The sequence below is a fragment of the Microcaecilia unicolor genome, chromosome 6 (genome assembly GCF_901765095.1).
Source record: "Microcaecilia unicolor chromosome 6, aMicUni1.1, whole genome shotgun sequence".
In the NCBI taxonomy this organism is placed as follows: Eukaryota; Metazoa; Chordata; class Amphibia; order Gymnophiona; family Siphonopidae; genus Microcaecilia; species Microcaecilia unicolor.
In genome coordinates this window covers 285930277-285954556 of record NC_044036.1, presented here as the reverse complement: position 1 = coordinate 285954556, position 24280 = coordinate 285930277, and the positions used below count along the sequence as shown (strand labels likewise).

The following is a 24280-nucleotide window of genomic DNA, read 5'->3' as shown; positions in this document are numbered from 1 at the left end:
CAGAGCAGATCGTTTACAGGGATTCTTGTCTCATTATTCCTACCAAGTCAGGTGCGGGGAAGATGTATCGGAAGTTTGGGTATCACCCTTTGGGGTTCCTCAGGGTTTGCCCTTTTCACCGATTTTATTTGATATGGTTTTACAATCTTTGGGAGCTATATTGGAGCAAGCTCAGTTTCAAAGTTTTATATATGCGGATGATATTCTGGTGTTGTGTCCAGCCTTAGAAATTGGAATGCCACTTATGCGCAAATTCTAAGGTGTATGGATTTGATTGAATCATGGGTTGTGCAATATAGGCTTAAGATTAATAAAGAAAATACAAGGTTTCTATGGTTGGGACCTTTGGACCACCCTTTTCAGTATAATACAGTATTTGTGGGATCAGATTGTTTTACTTTTGTGACAGAGTCCAAATTATTGGGGGTGGTGATTGATAGTACTTTAAGTATGAAGCCTCAAATTAACTCGGTTGTTAGGAAATCCTTTTATAAAAAAAAAACTTTGTTGTATTAGGAAATATTTTAAAATCTCAGTCTCTAGACTTGTGGTGCAAACATTAATCTTATCTATTCTTGATTATTGTAACCTTATGTAGGTGGGCTGTGCCAAATCCTCTTTAAAAGGCCTGCAGATAGTTCCGAATGCAGCCGTGCGCTTGATTTGTTCTTTGAATAAGTTTCAGCCTCTTTCACCTTAATACTTGAAAGTCCATTGGCTTCCGGTAGAGGCTCGGATTTATTTTAAGTTAGACGTTACAGTCTACAGGATGCTTCAGGGAGAGGTCCCTTTTTATTTTTTTTTAAGTGATGTCTGTATTATTGGGGGGAAAGTTGAACCGTTTAAGGGCCCACTGTTTGCTATCTTTTCCATCAGTCAGGAATGTTAGTTGTAAAAAATTGTTATCATCTTCTCTTCCTTATCAAGCTCCCGTTTTTTGGGGGAATTCATTGCCTTTGGAGCTGAGGCAAGTCCTGACTTGTTTAAGTTCAGAAGGATGCTTAAGATGTTTTTGATCAAGAAATTTCTAGTGGAATCCTTTAATTGTCTTTTTACTTAATGTTATTATGGTATATTGTATTGTACTGTAGTCTGAACATTGTGCTCATTTCTTATTTTGTAACCCGCGGTGAACAGTAATGGTATTAGCGGACTATAAGTTCTGTATAAAATAAAATAAAAAATAAACAAAAGGACAGCACATACAAGCCCATCCCAAGCCACGAAGTTCATTAGCTGGCAGATAATTATGGTGTAGCACAACCCACTAGATCTGTATCTTGGACACATTAGTGTCAGGTATAAAAAAAAAGAGAGAGAGAGACTCTGTGTATTTTCCTGCCTCAACTGACAGGTTTAAGCAGGGGCTGAAAGCAGATTCCGTCCAGACAATTAGATTTTGGATAACTAGAGATTGGCAACCACTGCCTCAAATCTCTGGTATCCTGGGAGTGAAACTGTTCTGATGACTTTGTTCTGTGTCTTGATAAATTACCTGCCAAGGCCATTTCAGAAATCAGCAGGGTCTCACTTGAGATCTCTATTAAATTAAACAGGTGTCCATGAGCTCAACACCAATATTTCAGCTCTAAACAGCTAATTACTACTATTCTGCTTGAGCAAGCTGCTCTGTTCCTGGTTTTTTTCCCGATGATGTGTACAGAAAAGAAAGTATAGAGGACAGGAGAGACGAGAACTCGAGAGACAGAAGAAACCAAACTAGATTAGGAACATCATATTCTACCAGTTCAATTTTGACTTATATAGACTGTTTTCAGAAAAGACAGAGAGAAAAGATGCTGGCTGTTCAGCCCCTTGAGTTACTTTTACAGAGAAGACATGTAAAAAAAAAAATCCAAGTTATTCCAAACTGCCAGTAATGTTCCTTATGAATATGTATGATATTATCATTCATTATATGTCATTTGCTGCCACAAAAATCCAATGATAATTTTCACACACATACCCGTAAGAACATAATAGCCATGGAGGGGCATAATCGAACGCGAACGCCTATCTCCATGGGCGTCTATGTCAGAAAACGGGTACGTGAAGAGGCGGGACAGACCATATTTTCGAAAAAATGGACATTTTTCAGCTGGGCGTTTGTTTTTTTTTTAGCGATAATGGAAACTAAAAACGCCCAGCTCAAAAATGTCCTAATCCGAGCCATTTGGTCATGGGAGGGGCCACGATTCGTAGTACACTGGCCCCCCTGATATGCAAGGACACCAACTGGGCACCCTAGAGGTCAGTGCGGTGGACTTCAGAAAAAGCTCCCACATGCATAGCTCCCTTACCACGGATGCTGAGCACCCAACCCCCCTCCCCCAAAACCCACTACCCACAAATGTACAACACTACCATAACTCAGGGGGCACTTACATGTGGGTACAGTGGGTTTTGGAGACCTCCCATTTACCAGCACAAGTGTTACAGATAGGGGGGGATGGGCCTGGGTCCACCTGGCTGAAGTGCACTGTGGTACCCACTAAAAGTGCTCCAGGGACCTCCATACATGCAGGCCTCTAGGACTTGTTGCTGCTATATAACATTGGCACACCAGTTGACACCTGAAGACTAATCTCTCCGAAAACATCCTTTATTGGAATAAGCACGCTTACTCACAGTTAACTGCAGATCAGAGGTTGTGCCCCACTGGCAACGAGTCTCGCTGGTACTGAGATTAGCAGTAGGTCAGAGCTGGCAGAATGCTGTACAATGCCCTCTTTCAGCCACATTCAAGGGAAGAACTAAGTTCTCTAACGTGGCTAACACGTGAAAGGGATCTAAAACTGGCTTACAAAAATGGCCACTACCTCATGGACTACCGGAAACAAAACAGGGCACACTCTGACCCAGTAAGCAGGGGGGAAAGCACCATGGGAGTAGAGCCTACCAACTACCAATATCGTGAGCATTTAACACAAACTAGTGGAATCACGGAGCCCAATACCCTACACCCACATAACAGAAGAGATGTCTCACTCACCCGAGAGCCACATCAGAACCAGGGAAAGGCTGTCACAGGATAGAACACATTCTGCTGTCATAGAGGTGGGTACGGCATTTGAGGCAGGCATAGAGGCTGGAAAAAAAGTATTAAGTGGGGTTTTTTTAGTGGGAGGGGGTTAGTGACCACTGGGAGAATCCGGGGAGGTCATCCCCGATTCCCTCCAGTGGTCATCTGGGTAGTTGGGGCATTCTTTTGGGACTTGTTCGTGAAAAAAAAGGGTCCGCGACGGATTGCAATTGGAAATGCCCAAAAATGGCTTTCGATTATACCGATTTGGGCGCCCACGGGAGAAAGACGCCCATCTCCCGATTTGGGTCGCAATATAGGCATTTTTCTCTTTCGATTATAAGCAGGATAGTGGGCCAAACTGATGGTCCATCTAGCCCAGTATCCTGCATCCAGACGTGGCCAATCCAGGTCACAAGTACCTGGCAGAATCCCAAATAGTCACAAAGGAAAACAAGAGAAAACATACCACTTCAAAATAAGAAATGGAAACAATGAAAAGGAGTGTTCTAATCGAGCAAAAGTGGTAGAAACCACGTGAAACTACTCAAAGATCCTAAACAACAACAGGGAAAACTTTCTGAAGTAAATCGAGCTTGGAGGCATCATGTAAGAATTATATAGGCTACGAGATTTCCTATAGCCCAAAGCTATTCCAGATCTGCAGCACTTCATACATACTAACCATCTGCCTCCAATGCTATAATGCCTTTTTTTAATTACTATTTTATTATAAACAATCTTTAAAGCAATTTTAAAAGTCAAACTCAGCAACCCCAGTACTTAACTGACACAAAGCTGGCACAGCGCTGAAGGTAATCAAAACTCCCAACGCCCACTACCAAGAAAAAGCATGGCGTTTGAGTGTTGCGGCTGTAATATCATTCAGCAACCTAGTTTGAAATCACCCCAGAAGCAGGTTCTGTGGAACCGAAATGCCATACTTTATAGGAGGTGTCATAGCCTATACAATTGCTATATGATGCCCCCAAGGTAGAATTACTTCAGAGAGTTTTACCTGTTGATGTTTAGGATCTTTGAGTAGTTTCACGTGGTTTCCACCACTTTTGCTCGATTAGAACACTCCTTTTAATTGTTTCAGAATCCCAAATAGTAACAAGATTCCATGTCACAACAGTGGCTTCCCCATTTCTATCTCAATAGCAGACTATGAACTTTTCCAGGAACTTGTCCAAACCTTTTTTTAGACCCAGATACGCTAATCGCTGATACCACATCCTCTGGTAATGAGTTCCAGAGCTTAACTAATCATTGAGTGAAAAACATTTCCTCCTATATGCTTTAAACGTATTACCATATAACTTCATTGCGTATCCTGTAGTCTTACATTTTGAAAGAATAAAACAACCAATTCACGTTTACTCGTTCTACACCACTCATGATTTTGTAGACCTTATCTTATCTCTACATTGCCTTCTAGAAGCTCTCTGTTAATGCTCTAGGCCATAACAGTTAAAGTTTCAACCTCTGGTAGAAAGTTCAAGACTATGGGGGAAAACGGGTTTCACACTATTTAAACTAGTTAATAAATAAAAAGTTTACATTTTTAAATTCAAATTGGTTCTATCAAGAAACTTACTACTTTTCTTTTATCCTAATCTTTAAGTCTCCAAAGCACTTTTTTTTTTTTGCTGTGGTTTCAAAGTTAGTGGCGTGCTGCATTTCATTTCTTATGCTTGAATAACTTTTACCATGCCCTGAGCACCTATGGTGATGCTGTATGTAATAAAAGTTTTAAATAAAATATTAGTTCTTTCTTCAGAGCACCAGGAGGACTTTTTGCAGAGCTATGCAGGCTGACAGAAGGAAGGTCAAGCACAGCTGTTCTCCCTGACTGAACGTCCACATTGACTTTGCTACTACAGTGGAGGCTAGAGTTACTGACTGGATTCTGCTAACAGCCTGATGGCTTTGCAGCCACATAAAAAAAGAGCTTTTTGGAACTAACCTGACAAGTATGAGTGTCTGGAAAAAAAAGCTATTCCTGCAGTCTCAGACAACCTTGAAAATTGTTCAATGCAAAGATACAGCTATATGAATTAACGCTGGCTCATTATTAGACACGAAGAAGCATTCTGTACCAAATACTGAAAAATACAATTGGCATTGGGGCAGGAGGGAGTTATTCTCCAGAGGCCCAGCTAGTGATGTGCTGTTCACAGAAGCATAAATGCAATCCTAAGCAGAAAGAGAAAATGAAACACACACCCTAGGTGAAATTCTCACAGCTGGCCAGAGACCATCACCAACAGCGCTTTAGAATTACATGTATACCCCAAAGCCTGGAACATATCTGATCTAAAACTGGGTTTAAAATGCAGGCAAACAAAAGCATGTTTGAGAGAAAAAGAAGACCTGACAGCCCAACCAATCACAACACAAGGGCAATTCATCACAAGCTGATCATGGTGTCAGAACCGACCATTCAAGGGACTGCATGCAGAAAATCTGCTGTCAGTGAGAATGTTGTCACACACAGACATGGCTTTCAGCTCCTTGTTAATTCAGCTCATGAGTTTTAGGCAAGATAAATAATAAATGTAGATTATTAGCAGTGGCATAGCCAAAGATGGGCTGGAGCTCACCCAAAATTGATGCTTCCTTAGTATGGCTGGACCTCCTGGCTCCTCCCGGTCTGAACTATTTCAACCTGAGCTGCAGGTGGGCCCCCTCTTCACATGCTGAGTTACACATGTGCAGATATGAGCCTGTGCAGGGGCCAGAGATGGCAGTAGCTCAGGGGCACTGCTGCCAGCTGCCCAGACTGCAAGAGTTCCAACCAGGTGGTCGTCTTCGGCTGGCAGCTATGCCGCCATTGGTACTGTATCTCTCAGTTGTCCCTAATTTATTGCTCTGTTTTTCTGAAGTTAGGACAGGGAAGCCCAGAAGCCAAAAGATTTTGACAAAGATTAGTATAAGATTTATTAATAGCAGAAGTGCTCTGGTAGCAAAACAAAGAACACTGTGTGTTATCTCAGAATAATAAACAAAAAATGGGAACCCCCCCCCCCAAAAAAAAAAACTTAGCTTCAATATAAATACCTTATGTCATCACATCAGCGTGTCTATTTATACCACTTCATGATCACTCTGATGCAGCCCAATCAATCAGGTTGCAGCACTGGAAAGCCCAGGATCTTAGGTCAGATAGGCTTCAAGGTGAAGTCCTCCTGTAGGCACAGAGCTACAGAATGCGACACTGCACACCCAGGAGGGCCATAGCGTCACAGGCTGAAGACTCTGACACTGTCACTGCATCACAGCTGTGAAGCCTTTTCAGCTTTAATTAAATCAATTGGCTCCAACATGTAGGATATCGCTGGCACATTTGAGTTTTTAAAGTCATCATCATCTGTGGCAGTGTCTCGTTTCATTAATTCCCTCCATCACTGAACCGGTTTCTGTAGATGAAGACAATCTGCTCACCCCTCCCTGTGCTGATGGCACACTTGATCTCATTTCAGCAGAGGTCAATGATTTGCTATTTAACCAATTTGGAGAGGCAGGCTGGAAGCCCATGAATTTTTAATACAATGAAAGACTTAAAATCCTAGCCTTTCTGAAGGCAGAAGGATGAATTTGCTGACCTCAATTGAAAGGATACCTTGAGCTTTGCATTGCATTGGAAAAACTTGACAATTTTTGTACCTTAATCTAGAACCTTGTCTGAGTGTGCCAATTCACACACATCACGTGGAGGGGCATAATTGAACAAAAACGTCTATCTCCATGGGCGTTTATCTCCGAGAACGGACCGAACCGTATTTTTGAAAAAAATAGACGTCCATGTTTTATTCAACAATTTGTGAGCTGGGCGTTTTTGTTTTTCAGTGATAATGGAAAATGAAAGTGCCCAGCTCAAAAACGAATAAATCCAAGGCATTTGTTCGTGGGAGGGGCCAGGAGTCGTAGTGCACTGGTCCCCCTCACATGCCAGGACACCAACCGGGCACTCTAGGGGGCACTTTTACAAAAACAAAAAAAAGGTAAAAGTGCTCCCAGGTGCATAGCACCCTTCCCTTGGGTGTTGAGCCCCCCAAATCCCCCTCAAAACCCACCGCCCACAAGTCTACACCATTACTATAGCCCTAAGGGGTGAAGGGGGGCACCTACATGTGGGTACAGTGGGTTTGGGGGGCGGTTTGGAGGGCTCCCATTTACCAGCACAAGTGTAACAGGTGGGGGGGATGGGCCTGGGTCCACCTGCCTGAAGTCCACTGCACTCCCTAATAACTGCTCCAGTGACCTGCATACTGCTGCCAGGGAGGTGGGTATGACATTTGAGGGTGAAAATAAAAAGTTGTGAAATAGCATATTTTGTGGTGGGAGGGGGTTTGTGACCACTGGGGGAGTCAGGGGAGGTCATCCCCGATTCCCTCCAGTGGTCATCTGGTCATTCAGGGCACTTTTTGGGGCCTTATTCGTGGAAAAACAGGGTCCAGGAAAAGTGCCCTAAATTTTCGCTAAAAACGCATATTTTTCTTCCATTATCGGGAAAGGCGCCCATCTCTGATCGCCCGATAACCACGCCCCAGTTCCGCCTTCACCACGCCTTCGACACGCCCCCATCAACTTTGTCCGCATCCGCGACGGAGTGCAGTTGAAAACGTCCAAATTCGGCTTTCGATTATACCGCTTTATTCGTTTTTGTGAGATAAACGTCTATCTCCCGATTTGGGTCGCAATATAGGCGTTTTTCTTTTTCAGTTATAAGCTGGATAGGGTCCTTTTACCAAGCTGCAGGGCCCTTTTTACCACAGTGGGTAAAATCCCCCAGACACAAATGGCCATGTGGTAAAAGAACTCTTAGCACGTGGCCATGTGGCAGGGAGACTTACCGCCACCCACTGAAGTGGCGATAAGGGCTCCTGCCGTAACCCAGTGGTAACTGGGCAGCACACGGTGATGCCCAATTACTGCCAGGTTACCACAGCGCAAGCCATTTCTGGGGTTTTCTTACTGCCAGTCTGTAAAAAGGCTCCATAGTGACTTCAGATTCAGGTTTTGTCTTCAATTCCACATGACATAACAGGGCCCCCAGATTCTATAAATGGCAACTAAAGTTGCATGTGCAAATCTGCACATGTAGTCGATTTGCTGCGCAACTTAATTGTTAACAGGTGTGATGATGTCATAATGCCATTATATCGCTCCATGGTGCGACCACAGCTGAGTATTGTGTTCAATTCTGGTCGCTGCATCTCAAGAAAGATATAGCAGAATTGGAAAAGGTGCAGCGAAGGGCGACTAAAATGATAGCGGGGATGGGACGACTTCCCTATGAAGAAAGACTAAGGAGGCTAGGGCTTTTCAGTTTGGAGAAGAGACGGCTGAGGGGAGACATGATAGAGGTATATAAAATAATGAGTGGAGTGGAACAGGTGGATGTGAAGCGTCTGTTCACGTTTTCCAAAAATACTAGGACTAGGGGGCATGCGATGAAACTACAGTGGCCTAGTGGTTAGGGTGGTGGACTTTGGTCCTGAGGAACTGAGTTCAATTCCCACTTCAGGCACAGGCAGCTCCTTGTGACTCTGGGCAAGTCATTTAACCCTCCATTGCCCCATGTAAGCTGCATTGAGCCTGCCATGAGTGGGAAATCGAAGGGGGGGGGGGGGGAGAAATGTAACAAAAAATAAAATAAACAAATCTGCAAAATGTTTTCTTCACCCAACGTGTAATTAAACTCTGGAATTCCTTGCCAGAGAACGTGGTGAAGGCGGTTAGCTTGACAGAGTTTAAAAAGGGGTTAGACGGTTTCCTAAAGGACAAGTCCATAGACCGCTACTAAATGGACTTGGGAAAAATCCATAATTTTGGGAATAACATGTATAGAATGTTTGTACGTTTGGGAAGCTGCCAGGTGCCCTTGACCTGGATTGGCCGCTGTCATGAACAGGATGCTGGGCTTGATGGGCCTTTGGTCTTTTCCCAGTATGGCATTACTTATGTACTTATGTAATCAATGCCAATAATTGGCCAATAACAAGCAATTATCAACACTAATTGGAATTTACACACACAACTTTCTAAGCATATTCTGCAAAGTGGTCTGCATAAATTCTAATCAGTGGCATAGCTACGTGGGGCCAGGGGGCCTGGGCCCACGTAGATTTGGCCCTGGACCCCCTGCTGATGATCCTCTCAGCCCCCCTCCCACCGCCAATCCTCCCCCGCCATCGCCATGGGCTACCGTTGCTGGCGGGGTCCCCAATCCCCGCCAGCCGAGGTCCTCTTCTTCCTCCGAAGGCTTCGTTCTGTTTCTGACGTCAGACTCACAGAAACAGAACGAAGCCTTGCAGATCAGCTGACCCCGCCAACAAAGGTAGCCCACGGCGACGGCGGGGATGGGTTGGCGGCGAGAGGGGGGGGTCGAGGGGGTTGTCGGCAGGGGTTGTCAAAGTTGGAAGTGGCGGGGGGGGGGGGGGGTCGGCAATAGGGGTGGCCGGTGGCACCGGGGGGCTAAAATGTGCCCCCTCACCTCGGGCTCTGGCCCCCCTCCCACCGAAGTCTGGCTATGCCCCTGATTCTAATGAGTGGATCACAAAAGGAGGTATGGGCATGGACGGGTCATGGGTGTTCCTGAAAATTGCATGCACTGTTACAGAATATGCCCGATATGTGCCTACATACGAGTGGGCACTTACACCAGGTTTTAGTTGGCATAAAGGGCTGCACCTGAATTTTAGTCATGGAATGGCTGCTATTAACTATTCTATAAACAACTCCAGTATTCTGTAACACTGCACCTAAAGTTTTGGAATGCCCCTGGTTCTTCATATATTGAGGTTCCAACACAAATACTGCACTTGGATTGACATCACACTAGGGGTGGGAAGTATCACCAGGCTGATGTGGTAGCCTGGTGGTACTTCCTGTTTAGCGAGCGGTAGGCCCACATTGGGCTTACCGCTGCTTAGTAAAAGGGGCCCTGAATAAACTATAAGTAGAAGTGCCTAAAAGTAGTTATTTTTAAAGCTCTCTCTATTGAAATACTTGTTAATTATATTAATGAAATATAAAATATGAATATTAAATATTTTGAAAAGGAGTTTATGGGTTCTTTTGGAATAGAAAACACCAAGGATTTCTACAAACGTACTACTTACAGAGAAACTGAAGTGAAACTAGCAGTCCTTAACATATTTACAATATTTTTCCTAACTGTACTCAGATAAAGTGTATGTATGAAATCATCGGGATAACATGTCATGCATGGACACATTGCCACTGAGATGAACCCATTTCCCCTCTCCTTATTTCATTGCAGGGGAGGGGGGATAAGATGCCAAAACTGCTAAGATCCAAGACAACAGGAGTGTGGGCTACAGCTAGTGTTCTGGGCAGTCCCCAAACATTTGCTGTCCTCTCCCCTTCGCCTGTGACTGGTGCAGTCCTGTTTTCCCCAGATCTCAGCACTTTGCTTGCTTGAAAGCCGTTTCCACTTACACAAGTAATATTTTTCATGTTTTGCTTCTTGGCTGTGTAGAGTTCAGAAGGCGGTTAGCTTAGCAGGGTTTAAAAAGGGAAGGGGAAAGGCAAATGGGCCTTTCTGAGGTTCTTGCAACTACATTCAAAGAGGTTTACATATATTCAGGTACTTATTTTGTACCAGGGGCAATGGACGGTTTAGTGACTTGCCCAGTGTCACAAGGAGCTGCAGTGGGAATCGAACTCAGTTCCCCAGGATCAAAGTCCAATGGTCTGGACGGCTTCCTAAAGGAAAAGTCCATAGACCATTATTAAATTGACTTGTTGAAAATCCACTGATTATTTCTGGGATAAGCATCATAAAATGTATTGAGCTTTTCTGGGATCTTGCCAGGTATTTGTGATCTGGATTGGCCACTGTTGGAACTGGGCTTGATGGACCTTTGGTCTGTCCCAGTATGGCGATACTTATGTACTTAGTACCTCTCCAGTATACAATAATGCAAAAAAAAAAAAAAAACAACGTATTGTATACTGGAGAGGATTTTGTGTAGCAATATATTGAGTACTCTCTTTTCCTTTTTTTGGGATAAATACTTATGTACTTATCTATACGTGTATTAGAGACAGCACTAATCAAACAATAGCATAGATAGGGGAAAGCCCTCTAATACACATAAGGATATGCTTCCAAATTTTACCTCACTGAGGGGGTCTTTTACAAAAGGCGTGCTAGCGTTTTTAGCGCACCCTAAATTCTAGAGAAGCCCATAGGAATATATGGCCATCTTTAGCATTTAGAGCATGTATATTTCACACAAACACTACAAATGCTAGCGTGCCTTTGTAAAAGGACCCCCGAGGTTTTTGGAAATTTATGTATAAAAGAAATAAAAGCACTATCGTTAAGGCAAAATAAGACAAAACAGAAGGACTGGAGATCTATACGATGCATGTAATCTCAAGGAGCCCATTTGTAACCTGACTCAGAAGCAAAGAGCTTGGCTATTGTATGATTAGTGCCGTCTCCTCAAAGACACAGGCTTTAGCTACCAGCAAAATAAAGTCAACATTGTGTATACAATTAAGAGGCTGAACCACCAGTTATTTCATGCAATTCCTTATCAACATCTGAAGTCCACAGGCTTTTCTTCCTTGCAGTGTGTAGGTGGGCTTACTTGTAGAGCCAGAGCCCACTCACATCAAGTGAATGAAAGAGTTTAATTTTATTACAGCTGAGCGACTCTGGGAGCAGCACAAGTTCACCCCCTGCAAAGTTATTTTAATTTTAGCAACTGCTACAATAGTCTGAACACAAAAAATAGACTCTTGAACATTCAAAAGCCCCCTTATATGTACTGTTATGATTTCATTGTGTTTACCATTGCTGCGCTCAAATCCCTAATTCTTCATGTTTTGACCCTGTGCGACCCCAGTAATGGTGAGGTGCCTGCAGGTTTATAGACTTCTCACACATCGCATGAGGCACCACCACCAGGGAAGGAGAAAAGGCACTGAAGCCAAATCCAATGCAGCTTTTCCCCAGTGCCATAGTCACAGTAATTCAGAGATTAATGCTAATGCACACAAAATATACAAAATCATTCTCTGGTTTGCAGGGGGCTGATGAGCAGCAAGCAGGAATATTTTCCTCTCAGTTTTTGTGAGGGTTTCTAAGGAGGGTAGGAAGCATCTAATTCAGAACAGTAGCAGTTGCTTCTTTCCTTTAATAGCAGCCTATGTTGTCATAGTAAGTGCGGGCAGAAAAAAGCCAAACAGCCAGTCCGAGCCTCTACACCAGCTGTGCTCCCTGACCTTTCCCAAACATCCTGACCTAACCGCAGTGGATTTAATTTTGTACCCGTGGTGGCTTACATAACAAGAAGACAAAGTACAGATTTACAGTGATACCTCGGTTTTCGTCGATAATCCGTCCGAAAACAATTGGCAAAATCCGAAACCGACGAAAACCAAGGCAAGAATTTTAAAAAGCACAAAAACACTGGAAAGCAATGGAATTGTTTGGCTAGATGTGCAGGGTGATGCTCACACAATGAGAAACAATGCCACACTAAGCAGAATGCGTTTTCGCAAAATTAGCAGCAAGGTCATGTGGGCACGCCGACGAAATCCGAGACAAATTTCTCGCAGAAAAAATCAACGAAAACCGAAACCAACGATAACTGAAGTCAACAAAAACAGAGGTATTACTGTACTTGCTTCTCATTTTTGCTTTTGTTCTCCCTCCAGCCCCTCTCTTTTCCCCCTGCAAATTCCTGCTTCCCTCCTGCAGCCTAGGGTCAGTGACAGCAGCAGTTTATTTCAGGCACCTCCAAAGGATCTGCAGGCATCATCATCATCATCACTGGGCCTAGGTTTTGGGCAGCTGCAGCAGCTACTGTTGGGCTTGGAATGACATCAGGTGCCAGGCTCTACATTTTTTTTTTCAGGCAATGAGACAGTAGATCCCTGGTACAAAGGAACACAGAGAAAATTCTGCTCACCTTGAACACAAGCCAGACACAAAAACCAAATCTAGTAACTACTACTCAATGTAACACACAACCAGGCCCAAACAACCCCCATGTTAATAGCATCCCTTTGCACTCCACCCTCCTGCTATACTACCCCTCACCCCTCTTGCTAGCAACCCCCCCCCCTTAGATCCTCACATCCCCTCCTCAAAAAGAAGAGCCAAGTGAACTCCGTAGCTGATGCGAATCACTTTTATAGAGATTATATACCTAGTACGTTTCCATTCCATGTATAATCAATGTAGGGGTGCCATATTTTTTCAAACCTTCCCATCCTTTGTTTGATCAGGGCTGTCAACTCCTCATATTGCATCATCTCCCCTACTCCAACCACTCCTCAATTTGAGGCCCCTCTGGAGTTTTCCACCTCCTGGCCACCACAACCTTGGCCGCTAACAGCATAGCTGCAGCCAAAGGCGATTCACCACCACCAATTTCCATCCCACCTTCCATGTGCACACCACTCCCAAAAGTATACCAGGTCCAGATCCAGCTCTGTCTTCATGATGGCTCCAATTTGCAATCAGACTTTTTCCAAAATGTTTGAATCTTACTACAGTCCCAAAATAAGTGGAAAAAGGAGCCACACTCAGGGCATCCTCTCCAAGAAACTGAAAACCACCCCTCCCCAGCCACATACTAGCAAGGTCAATGTAATGCATGCTCTATAAATTGTCTTATATTGGACTTGCCTATGAGATACCGATACAGAGTACTTGAGCCCATATTCATAAATGGCCTCCCATTCCCTCTTCTCAGTGAGGAACCTAACCAGTTGTGCCAAGCCCTCACATGAGGTGCCACTTCTCGTTGTTCCAACCCCCCCCCCCCCCCTCCAATCTATGATAGATTTTTGATAAACAGATAATCGAAATCTGCCAAAGCTGGAAGGATTTTTTTAGTCATTTTCAGTGAAGTTCCTGCATGATAAAGTACTGAACCTGGAAAAACTGAAAAGGATCTTTATACCCTGCCCCTCCTCCTCCAATTGTGCCTGTGATTTCAAGGCTCCATTCTTGATATAGATCTACAAATTGTATGAGCCCTCTCTTTGCTTACCTCTCAAGCAGACCCTGAAATCCCGAGGTGGCAAATGGAAGATAATCCTTCATGCATGCTAGTACATTTATCCTGCTTTGCCCACTTTCTCATCTCCTAAATTTTCTCCAAACCTGCAACAGGAGACCTAAAAAATCATGGTCTCATCCTCTCTCCTCCTACCTTTTTCCTTCTAACAGCATTTCAGCATCAAATCCAATAAGTGTGAATGAAAAAACAAATATCCCTTCTCCCCATTTGGTGCATAAAGATTCATCTTCATCAATTTTCTTGACCATTTATACCATCCACCCATGATCATCCTTCCCTCTTCATATACTACAAAGATTGCCACCCTCTCCTTTTTCTTAGAGCTATACACTGAAAAGATTACTTTCCCACACCAATCCCTCTGTAACTTTTAACGCTTATGAAATTTTCAACTTCATTTCTTGCAGCAAGGTAATATGAACTTCAATTTTTAATCTGCTTTCACTTGATTGGACTATTTAAGCCCCCCCCCCCCCCATTCCACATCACTATATATAATGGCATACTAGATATGCCTTTATCTTCTTTCTTATTATACCCTGCTCCTTAACAACCCTCCTTTCCCCACCTCCCATACATCCCAATCATCTCCTCCCCTCCCTTCCCAATTCCCTGTGTTTTGTTGTAAGGATAGAGCTTCTGCACTATTAAGCTGGAATAAACCCCAGAAGCATCTGGTCACTTACTTCTCATTTTTAATAACTTGAGATGTCCAAAAAGAAAGCATGAAATGCCAGGTGGAGAGAACTGGAACATATAATGGAAGCTGCTTGGTTGGTAGAAAGAATTGGGATCATACACCCAGTTTCTTTTACAAGTCCTAGCTACTTGTCACCATTGGACATGTGATGCTAGGCAATATGGATCCAGAGAGGCAGTTATGATTTTCATATAAAGATCTTTCATAAAATGCATCATTTCAGAGCAACAGCAGCACCACATGGTTCTCACACCTGATGGAAACATATAATGTAACTGGGGAAAAGAAAATGAAAATAAAGCTCAGGAACAGCAGCTGTTACCTCCCCCCCCCCCCCCCCCCAAATTAAGGATGCCACATCCTGCTGATTGTCTGAAATTTTCAGCAGGTCTCATGTAACTGTTGTCCTCAAAGTGTTTAAATAATTAATTGACAATACAAGAGAGAAGAAACAGGAGAGTGGCATGGCTTATCGATGGGGGGGGGGGGGGGGGGGGAAGATTCATTTACTCTCAACTAAATCACTTTAAAACCTTTAATGAAAAAAAAAATAATTTGCACAGCTTGTCAAATGCATCACATAGCCAATGCAAACGAATTTGAGGGTAAAGCTGGAGCTATGCATCGTCTGTACAAAATGGAAGAGACATAGGAGGGCACAGGGTGCTCGTTTCATGGCTTCAGAAGCTCAGGAGGAAAACTGCTTTTGCAGAACTTTCTTCATAATAAAAATATTTTCAAAATGTAACAAATAATTTATCAGTTGGAATGAAACCAAAGAGGAAAACTTGGAATAAAATAAAGTTGTGGAATCTGGACTATGAGGCTTATTTTCTTGAAACGCTCTCCATTTCGTTTGCCTGTCTCTGGTCTCCTTACCTATGCATGCCTTTGAATCTGGGTGTCCTGTTTTCACATCTGAGCTTCCAGCCCAGCCCAAACTTACCAAACTTCCACATTTACCCCTACCACTCCCATGTGCCTCCTATGACACATGGAAGATCCAAATCTAATATGACAGGGGCCTTTAGTTGCAGCCACCATAGGCGTTTCCCTAATTAGGACCCACCCTGTAGGCAGTGAGTGGAGTGGCCACAAGGACCATGGCCAAATCAATATTTTGCCCAGTGCAGCATCAGCTACCTGAAAGCTTGAGGATGAGGTTGGAGATTGTTTTTTTAAAATTATTTCCATTTTGTTCACACCTTTTTCAGTAGTAGCTCAAGGTGAGTTACATTCAAGTACACTGGATATTTCTCTGTCCCAGGATGGCTCACAATCTAAGTTTGTACCTGTGGCAATGGAGGGTTAAGTGACTTGCCCAAGATCACGAGGAGCAGCAGTGGGATTTGAACCGGCCACCTCAAGATTGCAAGACCGGTGCTCTAGCCACTAGGCCACTCCTCTGCAATCAAAAGTGTTCTGCTACACCTAATCCACTCTTTCCTTTCTATAGTCCCACAATCAATGAAAAGACTCAATGAAAGGACCACAGACTACACCTTCATTGGGAACCTGACACACACCAACCTTCAATCCCATTCATAAGAATGGCTAAGATTATATTCCCCTAGGGTTTGTGAATAATATTTCAACAGCATTTTCCGTCCCTGTCAGTCCCATAAGCAGACACTGGATTAAGCAATGAAATCTAGGTTTCCAGGTGGCAGAACCACCACAGATCCCAGGGTTGACTCTGGACCAATTGGTGCCTGCCGTCCTCTTTAGTGGTGGCAATTCCTCTTTTTCTCTCCCTGTCCAGTATCCCCCTGTCTTTCTCTGGCACCAGGGCTGGCGGAACGCAGTAAGCAGGGTTTGCACTGCAGGGGGGGTGCCAACATTTGAGGGGCACCAGAAACTGCCAATGTTTACCCATTGTACTCCAGTGGCTGCTGCCACCATGCACTACAGCCCTCCCAAGTTCTACCTTGAAGGGCCCACCCTGGTGGCATAGTGGCTTCTGCAGCTGCGGGGTAGGAAAGAATCCCTCTCTCTCCTGCCCACTGCCGCTACTTTGTCTCTGCTTTTCTGAAGTCTTGGAAGCCATTTTGAAAACACGAGAGGCGTTGGGCACAGTAGCGACAGCGAACAGGAAAGAGTGGGGTTTTTTTCCTGCCTTCCAAAGAAGCCACTAGATCACCAGGGCCCTTCAAGGTAGGACCAGGGAGGGCTTTAGTGTGTGGGAGGGGGGCGTCAACTGCAGTGGTGGTAGGGGGTTGTAGTATACGGGAGGGGTCGGTGGCAACATGGGGGGGGGGGGTTGCAGTGTGCGGGAGAGGACAGTGGGCAGGTTTTGGAACAGTATAAGACACTCATCACAAGGACAAAATATAAGAAAATCAATGGACTGCATTAGGGGCTTATAGCCCATTCAGTTATGTTTAAACAAATGAGAGATCTGCATGAAAGAAAATATTTATTAGTTTGACTTATGAAAACCACTTGTCCCTGAAACATGCTCAAAACAGAATAATCTATTTGTACAAAAGAGATGAGGTGAAGATGTGATTCCATGTGCCCCAATGAAAGGAGAGTTTAATTTTAATTCAATTTAATTTCACAGTATATCCCTTGCCAAGGCAGATTACAACAGTTAAGATGAACCCATCGGTAAACAGGATATCCTCACTGAAATTTGGCCATGTATTACTATATTGTATAGAACAGTGTAGAAAAATGAGCACAAAACACAACCTTTCTTAGTGCTGTTTCTATCAGCAATAATTTTGAAGCTGTTTTAGTGGCATTCAGTTTTTATTTCATGATATTTATATCTATATACGGGAGGCTTTCAAATAAATTAAAAGCTGTCAAATAAGTAAAAAAAAACCCCAAAACTTTTGTTCTCCACCTTTTAAGGCACAGGGCTGAAAAAGAGAGTGGGGTGAGAGAAGGGGGGAGGGAAAGGAAATGCTGGACCGGGGGGGGGGGGGGGGGGGAGCCGACTGATAGTTTGCAAGAACGTATCAACTTCAAAGCCCAGACTTTAATCCACAAGATAATACACGGAGAATCTCTGAACTATATGATAAATCTGATCGACCTCCCAGCAAGAAACATGTCTGTATCCTCGCGAAAGTACCTCAACCTGCACTACCCCAACTGTAAAGGTCTCAAGTACAAAACTTATTATGGATCCAATTTCTCCTTTCTGGGCAGCCAACTCTGGAACGCTCTCCCTAGACCTATCCGAGCAATCCATGACCACCTACCTTTCAGGAAAGCACTAAAAACCCACTTATTCAAGCAAGCCTACCCAAAGGACCCAGATTAATCTTATGAACCCATCTACCTTACATATACCGAAGAGAAAACGACATTGACCCAGACTCTATCTCCCACCTTACCTTCCTCTCTATCACCTGTCTCTACCTACCCATCCATCCTATTACTATGTTATACTTAATTTCCTATTTTACATAACAAAACTCTGTGTTACTTATTATTACTATGTAAGCTGCATTGAGCCTGCTTTTAGTGGGAAAGTGCGGGATACAAATGTAATAAATAAATAAATACCTTCTGACAGTCTGTTTTCCCCTGCCAACAAGATGTGAAGAGCACAGAAGGCACCAGCATTACAAAGTCCCAAATTCTAGCACCCTATTAGGCTGCATAGGCCACACACCCCACAAGTTGGATCTGATAGAGGCAACAGGCTGGCTCTATTAGATTTGACAATCAAACAGCAGCAGCTATCCAAGGAAGGACAAGCACTGCAAGTGTTTATCCAAATGCCAACTTTAATGGATACAAGACCCAACCTGGCCAAGTTTTGGAAAAACCTTTATCAGGGGTCATATAGGTTGCCACAATACATTCACAGATTCAATGCACGTACTGCAATACCTGCACAGAAAAAGCAGCATTCAGTAATATTACTTGCATCTTTAGTGAATGCCCCTGACCTGCCCATGCCCTCCTTTGAGTTGTATGATAAATAATCTGTGTGCAGATTTTATAGAATAGCACCTAGCAAGATGCGCACACAAATCCTAATTAGAGCCAATTAACTGCAAAAATTAGTTTTTAGCACCCCATTATTGCTAGGTAATAACTTGTTACTCAATTACGTTTCCGCCAAGATCTCCTTTTCTTTACTTTCTTATCCTAAACATCTGAGGCATGAGAAGGGCTCAAAAAAATTCCAAGTACTGGATTGTCACAGCACTCATAAATTGCATCTTGGTGCCAGGAATTTCCTGCCCCAATGATACCTAATTGGCCACTGCCACTAAAAACAAACAAACAAAAAAAAACACCCTTGCATTTGGTCATTTCCGAGATGGGCGTCCTCAGTTTCCATTATCACCGAAAATCGGGGACGACCATCTCTAAGGATGACCATCTCTAAAGTCGACCTAAATTTCACGATTTGGGCATCCCCGACCATATTATCAAAATGAAAGATGGATGCCCATCGTTTTGATAATATGAGTTTCCCCGCCCCTTCACCGGGACGTCCTGCGAGGACATCCTCTGGAAAACTTGGGTGCCCCTTTCGATTATGACCCTCCACATGTACCATTGCACATCATTATATAGAATGAGAGGGATAATGGGAATAGTGTTAGTAAATCAGGTCCCAAAAGAGCTGATTTACTAACACTACTAACTAGAAAACTCGGAGGGGATGCACTAGCATGGCTCTGTAAAAAGGAGCCCTATGTGATTTTATGTACTGTTTTTGTTTGTCATTTTTATTATGTATGTAATTCTTGTAACTCACTGGGCATAATCGGTAGAGCAGGCTAAATACATGAATAAATAAACCTATAAAAATCCTTTTGTTTAAGTACAGCACAAAACACCCAATGCAGTTCAAAGGGAGTAGAAACAGGGAACCTCCCAGCCCCTCAGATGCTACACATGAGCAAAGACACTTCTTCACCAGCACACACCTCCTATACACACTTAGCATGAACAATAAGAAGCTTTATTAAATGCAGACCCAAACTCATAAAGAGGGAGATTTAAAGAAATGTTGGAACTGCAAACTACCACAGTTTTTTTTTCTGTTTCTTCCTTCTCCAATCCTATCCTCCCTCCCCCTCCCATGAAGTCTCTCAGTGCCAAGAAGCATGTAGCATGCCAGTAACTAAACCCATGTCATATGTAGTAATATCTCTATTGGGGGCAATGTCTCCAAATAGGTTTGTTTTGCACATACCATGACCATAATGAACCTTACTCCTAAGTCAGGGCATAGTCTCTAAAAATTACTGTAAATGCTTTATGCAGCCTCCAGTACAGCAGCAACAAAATTTCTTTTCAGGCCCACAGTGTAGATCTAGTATAGAATTTAAAAATCACAGAGAAACAAGATGGTGATATTATTTTAATCTAATTCCAAGGATGAAGGTAGACAATTACACGAGGGTCCTCAAGATTATCATCACTGCTATCTGGATGACAAGATGTGCGGAACCTTGAGATGACCTTGGCACCGATGGGACTTCAGTGCACTATTACTGGGTTGGAGGCTTCTAATGTTATGAGTCATGTGACGTGTCTATCTAATACAGCAGTCGGACTCAAATTATAAGAAGCAATGTTAGAAAACTACCCTGCCATTGTCCCATGTTAAAATAAATATTTGGTAAAATGAATGAAAGATAGCATTAATACATTTGTGACACACCTGCAGGTGATGGTGATGGTGGTGGTGGGGGGGGGGGTCAATTTTTAAAAAGCATATTATCTGTAAGAGGCTATTTTGGGTTTCCAGTATGAAGTGAAACATCTTTAATACATCAAGCACTTGTCAGCATTGACATGGCGTACTCTCTGACCTTTGACTCTTCTCTCCAGTAATGTATTATGACATCACATACACAGATCTATGAGGTCACAAGAAGTCATCACCACCCACAGCACAATACTTTCAGAACAATGCTAGCATTTCAAAAGTCAGCACAGTTGGTATACCCTTTATTTTAAAAAACTGGGGAAGGGGGTTTGTCAAAGCAGCATATAATTAACATACACAATATTGTGTACTGACTAAAGAAAACCAGCAAAGGACAAATACTCAGTGGCATAGCTATTTCTTCTTATGCTTTAGTGTGGTTTCAAAGTCAGAAACAATTCCTCATGAAGTAGTAAATCACTGTCACTAATTGCATAGTTTATATTTTTTTTTAAAAAGTTCAAATATTTCCTGTCAGCCTCATACTCTTCCAGTGCTACTAAAGCCTCACAGTATGCTTACCACTCAAGAATTAATTACTGTGCTCTTGCCTAAACCTAGCTCAATGTGCCATCTCCCTAAATCAGCAGAGTGCAAAGAGAAAGCTTTCCCATAGGACACCGCTTCCTTAGAAAGTCCATGAAATTAATGATACTTTTGTGTGGTTGATTATGGCTGGCAATTATTTTCTATGATAAAGGTTTACAAAGACTCCCTTCCCTTACTCTTCTAACCCCCCATTGTCACCACACTACCCACACAACACTGGAGGGGGGGGGGAGAGGTCACAGTCATTGCACAATACATCAGGGAAAACAAGTTTAGCTTTGCAAGAAGTGAACAGAAATATCACATTATAGTCGCTGCCATTGCAGGAACCATCACAAAGCTAGTATTTGCAGGAATAAGCTTTTTAAAGCTGACTTGCTATTAGGCTCTTTCTAGAAACACAATTCAGGATCTAAGAGGTGCACTAAATCTCACTGCGACAGGATCCTGTAACTAAATTACTTTGCCAGTAAATGCTGGGGATTAATACAATTCATCCTCGCTTCCCCTCCTCCCGCCATCAGGACAATTTGTTTTCCATGTATGCTGTGAGATAAGGTACAAGACCTGCTTGAAAGCAGAAAACTTTGAAAACCATTACTATCCTTCTTACCAGATCATTTTCTCCGGCTGCAGGCCAGATATGCCAAGCTGTCAAAGTGCAGTATTCAGGAACATTCACTCCTGAAGAGGCAAGAAGCAGCAACCTAGGCTTCTAATATCACTTATTATAATCCTACCAGCTAGAGGATGGACCGAGGGCTTCATGTCTGTATCAGACACTGACGTGAAAACTGTTCTGTAGGGCTAATGTCATTGAAATAAGAGTTTTCACCGTTAACTATAATATAAATGCACCATGCATGAGGCCAAATGAGATGCATAAACAGATACCTCATGGCTGCTGCCCATTTTAATTCATAAAGTTATTAGTCTGTCATGGTATCTTGTGATTGAATTGGGACAGGAATAAATTAAAAAAACAACAACAACCAGCCTCATCCCTGTACATCTCATGTACCAACTTGGATCATTACTGCAGTTACATACCATAGAAAAAGCATCTGCCCAGCACTCTCCATCTGCACACCTTCAAGCAATGGTTTATTTGCTGTGATCAAAAGGAAAAGAAAACCTGAAACTCTTTAGCCAGTTACCTTCCTTTGGGAAAACGTCTTCCTCAAGATTCATTTTAATTAGGATTCTCCAAAGGTGAACATTTCCAATCTCTCCTATTCACCCCGGGTACTTTTACTGTAGCATCATATCAAGAAAGGGAAATGGGACTTGATATACTGCCTTTCTGTGGTATTTTGCAACTATATTCAAAGCGGTTTATATATATACAGGTACTTATTTTGTGCCTGGGGCAATGGAGGGTTAAGTGACTTGCCCAGAGTCACAAGGAGCTGCAGTGGGAACCAAACCCAGTTCCTCAGAATCAAAGTCTGCTGCACTAACCACTAGGCTACTCTTCAGATTATAAAATGCAGATTATAAATTGCAGGGTGTAAGTTTTCTTATGGGTAACTGTACTGCGCTGGGTAGGTCTAGTAGCGTTCTAGAAATACATAAAGGGATTTGGATTTAGTTCATGCCTTTCTCAGAAGTTCAAGATACAATAGGTCCTGAACCAGGAGAGCTTATCTGTTTGTATCTGAGACAATGAAGTGATTTCTCAATACTTACAGAAGGGTGGAATCAGAAATCACTACCTGTGTGTCTGTGCATTTTATTTATTTACAAGCCTTAACGTTCACGCACTGTGTTCCTTTCATTAATTAATTTACATTTTCGTCTTTCATTTGCAAAATACTGGAAGCAAAATATAAGGAATGACCAAATTACAAAACACAAATCCTATAACAATAATCTGCCCTCCTTCAGAGCATTTTAAGGGAAAGGTTTATGTGATGTTGAAGTAGCAGAAATATAAAGCTGATCTTCCTGGAAAACGACCTGTCAGGACACTCAACTGCAGTCAAAGCACAGACTTTTAGCTTGGAGATCTAAAGCTTATCTAGACATAATTCAACGTCCACTGGGTTCTTTTTCGCTTTGGACTAGTTTCCCAGCTATACAACAAATCATTACCGAAGGAAAGCGTGATCAGATCGGCTTTAAGCTCTCAGACACTTAAACTCTGCAATCCTGGCCGCTGATTTTTTTCATTGAAGCCTGATCATCTGTCAAAACCAAACAGCTGGCTAGAGATCCACAGCCCAAATTCTCACCATGACAAAAGGTAGTTCTGTCTTTGAAAGCTAGTAAAATAATAATAACCATTAATGCATTAAGATAGTCGAAGTCCAATCAAAAGCTATTATCTCATTTTCTTTTTTTTTCTAGCATTTGCTCCCAAATCCTCAGCATCCATCGGGCACAGGTTGGGAGAGACCCTGGGCCTGCCCCCCTTCCTCAGAGCTAGACCAAAGAAGGCGTGGGAACTTAAGCAGAAATAGCAAGGGAGAGGGACGGCGTTTTTACCTTTAAACATTGGAAATGTGTTGCCGGGAGATGCGGAGCCGGATCTCTCCCCCGGCCTCCGGCAAGGGGATGCAGCCCTGCGGATCCGCTCAGATGGACGGCTTCCAGGGGGCCTGGGCTCGCTGTTCGTCCTCTTACTTGCCGCCACTGCGGCGAACGCCAGGACCATCGCTAACCGGCATTCTCCCGAGACTCAGTGGTACCACAGAGTACCGGAGCGACGTAGGCAAGGCAGCGGGTCAAAGTCGCCTAAGAGCCAGCTGAAAGAACAACAAGATACAGCCTTTTAGACTCTACCTCCTGCGGCGGCGGGGATGCGCTTGGAGGAGGAAACAGGGGCGGACCGGTTCCAAAGCACGTGCAGATAAGCTGCAAAACTTGGAATAAAGGGAGGGGATTACCGACCGACCCTCTCCTCGCACCCACCGGGGAGCCGGAATAAACAGGATAGCGCAGATCCCCTCACCTAGATGTGCTTTTTGCTCTTGTTTTGTTGCTGCAGGCTAGGGGTGGGGTGGTCCCTGCATGTTTCTAAAGGTTCTCGTAGTTGCAGTTTCTACTGCATGATTACGAGTCTTTCACATTTTTATGTGTTTTGGTATCCCGCTTGACCGTGTAGATTTCCCGGAAAAATACGAGAGATTCAGTTCCGATCGATCCCCCTCCCCCCTTTCTCTTCCTTTTTAGAGCCGACGTCCCTCCTTCCCTCTCCATCACTGACCCCTGTGCCTAAGCGGGTGTCTCACTGTTCTTCCATA

General features: G+C 43.4%; 1 protein-coding gene across 1 annotated transcript in view; it reads right to left on the bottom strand.

The window, feature by feature from the left end:
* FAM163B (family with sequence similarity 163 member B) overlaps positions 1–24075 on the bottom strand; it is a 42056-nt gene extending 17981 nt beyond the window's left edge. The window contains exons 1-2 of the mRNA XM_030207699.1: positions 23989–24075; positions 23523–23782 (exon numbers count right to left, since the gene is read on the bottom strand). The gene's annotated coding sequence lies outside the window, so the exon portion shown is untranslated. The remainder of the gene's footprint in view (positions 1–23522; positions 23783–23988) is intronic.
* Positions 24076–24280: the final 205 nt, after the last annotated feature.